Below are 4,923 nucleotides of genomic sequence, written 5' to 3'. Positions count from 1 at the left end.
CCCGATGTGAAAAGGACCTTAACCACATATGAACTATAAAAGGAAAGGAATGGGGAACAGACAAAAAGTGTCTTCATAAAATCTATCAATCGCTTATCAAATCAAAACTATGCTATGGAAGTATAGCTTATAACTCCGCTTCTGATGACAAATTAAAAAAACTACAAATTATACAAAATAAAGCTTTAAGAATAGTAACAGGCGCTTATCGAAGTACACGTATAATAGCACTGCAAGCAGAATGTGGTGAACTTCCTCTGAACTACCAAAGAAAAAATAAATATGTTAAAATATTGGGTTAGATCATCACGTCAAGGAGATGACCTACCAGTCAATAAGAAATGTAGCATTGACCGTAGCATTGACCCTATCTTTGAACACAAAGGCAACAAACTAAAACACTTTAAGATGCCATAGAGCCAGAAAGTACAACCATTAGTGGAAGCATACTCTCTCACAAAAGATAAAATAGCCCAACCTCATTTCTTGAACCTAATCAATAAACGAGAACTCAATATAGACTAACCTTAACAAAAGTTATAGACAAGAAAGAGAACCCTAACATTAACCGTAAAATAGTAAATGATCACATAAATAGCAAATATAACAACTCATGGCAGGTTTTCACGGACGGAAGTAAAACCCCCACTCTCCATCTAGCTGGGGCCAGGGTAGTAGGCTTTTCTCAAAATAGCAACCCCCTTTTTGAATGTGGGTTAAAATTTGACTTTAGGCTATCCATCTACTCTTGTGAACTTGCGGCAATAGACTGTGCCCTTAAAATGCTCATCCAGCTCCAGGCTGGGAGCAGGTTCGGTCAATGTAAAACAATACTCAAGAAATGGACTAAAATAAACCTAAAATAACGAGCACGACCATTGTAAACGCCACGAACCACTTATCTGGATCCTCTACAAAAGGTTGGAAATACAAGGACTACAAAAAGCCGGATGTATATAGAATATTTATGGTATCACTTGTTTTACTGTTTGAAATTATCGAATAATATTTTATTATACGAAAATAACTTCATGGACTTATGCATGGTATCAAGAACGATATAATAATTGACTTTTCAACATTACCGAACCCGGTATACAAACACTTCAGCTCTCGAGGTATGAGATGAACGCGTATTATTTGGGTTTTAATACTTTTAGAAGTTATAAATTATTTCAATGATGTATATTCTACGTTGAGGTGACAAAACTTTTCTTTTCCTTTCTTCTTTCGTTTTCACATGAAGGGACGAGGTATAACAGAGTATGATGTTACACATCGATCTAAGCATCAATTAGTAAATGCAGGTCACCTCAAGAAAATAACGCCAAACGAAACCAATTTATATTGTGCCCGGAAGGCGATAAAATCAAAATTATAAAGGCTCAACGAATTCTTCTAAATTCAAGCTTGTACACAACCATAGTGCCAGTACCAGTAAAAGTCCATGATGATGCATGTTATATGCTATGCAAGGTGGCGGTGTTGTTTTAATAACGCCTCAGGTCCAGGTGCATTGTATGAATCAAACATGAATTAAAAATCAACCTTTTTTTCTTGTAAAAATTCATATAGCTTAATTGGACTTACTCATAAAATGTACTCTTTTAAATAAATGAATTTTACTTATGATACTAACTCAGAATACAGAGTTTAAAAAAAATGAGTGTACTTTTAAACTAAAATATGTGAAGAAACAAGAACACTAAGTGGGCAGTAATGCCATGCCAAAAATGTCAGAGTGAAATTTCTCAACTGATGTTTTTTTTTTAATATTTTAACATGTAAAAACTCTCTGTGGGTAATTTATGTCCATCTGTTTTATTCTGTCATTGGTATTCTAACATTTCGATTTTTTCACAATAATTCTTCACTCTTCAACATTTGAAGTTTGGTCTGCTCCCATGCGTTTGTACTTGTAGTGTGTGCACAGATGATAACTTCTCAATGCTGAGTCAATGCTGATTGTGTTTTCATGCCCCTTCAGGTACTCTACCCATCTAGAATGTTTAGTTCTGTAAAGGAAAAAAAAGTTGTACTTTAAAGCCTTTCTTACTAATAAGTATAGATAATTATACTGCCATACATATACAAAATAAAACATTAACAGTTTAATATTTCTCGACATTATTTTGAAAAAAAATAACAACAAGCTGATACATACATGTATATATAAAGAAAATTATTAAATTTATCAATAAATTTCATCACCATCATCATCATCATCATCATCATCATCATCATCATTACCACCACCACCACCACCACCACCACCACCACTTATTCACCACCACCACCACCACCACCACCTCTTGATTATTGAATACAGGGTGTTTATAAAACAAAAACCAAATCAAATATGATTTATATGAACTACTCAGATCATCTCTATCAGATGCGACTGCCTTGTGGATAAACAATGCTGTCAAATCCGCTCTTAATGATCCAACAAAGTATTTAATGCAGCCTGGAATTCTTCATAACCCAGTGTTGTTGACTTAGTAATTTTCAGTCATTTTCCTGCCTGAAAAAATAGACTACTGATTATCAACCAGCAGAAACTACCACCGTAAAATACAAATGCACAAGTATTATACATTCTCCACGAATATACGTTTTAGCCAAGAGTAAGGGTTGGTAAGCACAAATGTGTAGTTGTTCTGCATATATGGTTACTAATGATTCAAGACAGTCTGGGGTTTTAACGAGACCTACACCGAGCAAATAAATGTCGCTAGTGTCCAAGCTGTCGTGGCTTCAAGCCCCAATCCACGTACAACTTTTCATTTTGTAAACAAAAAACGGGTATGCACATGTATTACGGTTATGTTAGAAATAGGTCACGTACCAAAACACATCATTTTTAAACAAAAATTTAAGTCTTATATCAAATCAAATAAAAGATTACATACTCATATCATATACATAAATAATGTACATAAATACATATTCAATTATGTAACATGAACATAAGTACATGTAAATATATGAACATGCTGTCTAAATATTTAGCTTACAAAAAATTAGAATTTCAAATATAAATTAAAAAACAAACATTTTTGAACACATCAACGTAAAAAACTGCTCAAGGATACTTACATTCATAGCCCTTTGATACGAATATCTAAATATCCCAGTTCCATGCTGATTGTTGACAGTTCGTTTTTTCGGCAGAAAATCTTCTCTTACGCATATAATAGACTTATAATCCATGTTTTACTGTAGTGACTCAAATTTTTAGATGTATCGTAATCAACTGTCAGTGTGCACTTTTAGTGTTAACTTATTTTAAACGTATATTCATGAGGAAAACACCGAGTTTCCAAATACTACGCTGTAGAAACTCCATTATTGACCTATGAATACCGGAGAAATACCTTCTGTTTCTAAAAATAGCAACATCCGGTACAGGCCGAATACGCCCGATCTTCGTCGCGATCTGTTACGGCGAGTGGCGATATATGTCGATGTTACTCGATGTTTCCCGAGTTGTATTACATGGCTAATACCTTAAGTCGATCTCATGGTCAAACATCTTTGACTTAATTCACCTTATGGGTCCATTATTTATATCGAGCAATCCGATTAGCTACATCGTTCCTAGATCCAATTAAGACCAATACTGAATACCAGCACAAGCATCCAAATTTCACACTTGTATATTAAGCGTTTTAAAGTCGCATCTATATTGCTGAAACATCTATTCAAGATCAACTCGATGGGCTATTTCGCATCTCCCGTTTGTTATATAAACAACGTTCCTTCGGAATCATCAGCTTGATTTCTAATTTCGGTTAGCTCGGATTAGTTTTAGAGCACCCTTTAACATGACAGTTCTAGAATTTTGACCTCACATAAATAACAAGTTGTTTTTACGAGTGATAGTAAATTGTTAACCAAATATAGAAAACATTGAAAGACAATACAACTTAAAATGTTATAGTATAATTATACACGTGATTAATTTATATGATTCGATGATTCAATCATACAAAAACCGTTAATCGTTTAACTCAGTGTTCGTTGTGTTTCCACATCTCCTGGCTAAAGTTTGCATTGACCTCGCAGGTCGTAACACTGATGTCAGAATTGCAGGATATATATCAGTTCCTAATCACTGCCTATATATCTAAATCCACGCCTGGAATAAAAGACTGTCATATTTAATCCACACTCATCTGAATAACATTCGATGTGATCCGCTTATTTATACCCAAATGTTTCAAATATAGCGCGAGCTACGTTTAATGTCACCGAACGTTTCAAGAACGTCTCAAAATTATATTTTTGAAAAAAGCCCTGCAAATTTAGGCAGTTATGTCCGAGTTTATCATATAATTCATACGGGTCAGGCGTTACCAATTAAACAATCGGCGCGCCGCGATCCGATTGGGAAATGAGCAGCTGAGCGACAAGAGGTTAAAAACTAGGGATGCAAACGAATGACAAAATTGATATTCGAATATTTGGTAATTCTTTTGATCGAATATTCGATTGCCAAAATGAATCGCTCTAGTAATAACCGGGGCCTTTAACCCTTCTTTGTCGTAGCCGGTTCCGTGACGGACCCTGATTTTTCCAAAAAATAGCCTCTGAATTTCCCAATATTCAGAAAAAAACCCCTCAAAAGTGATACATTTTGAACAAAGAAAACACAAATCATATCTAATTCCATTTCCACTGAAAAACAATGCCAAATTATATCGGCGAAGATCGTAAAGTCCCGGTTTAATGACGTGATGCGCCAATGGAAGGTCGTTCTGTAGGAAGAGCAGTCTTGCCCTGGAATTACCTTTTACTAAGTATAACTTTGGAAACACCAAACTAGAAAAATAATAAAACGAAAACAAACGTGAATTTTGACTCATTTATTGTACAGCGGAAATATATACTAAACGCTGTTATATATAGTAACATTTCAAA

The sequence above is a fragment of the Mya arenaria genome, chromosome 3 (genome assembly GCF_026914265.1).
Source record: "Mya arenaria isolate MELC-2E11 chromosome 3, ASM2691426v1".
Classification (NCBI taxonomy): Eukaryota; Metazoa; Mollusca; class Bivalvia; order Myida; family Myidae; genus Mya; species Mya arenaria.
This window is presented reverse-complemented; position numbering follows the sequence as displayed.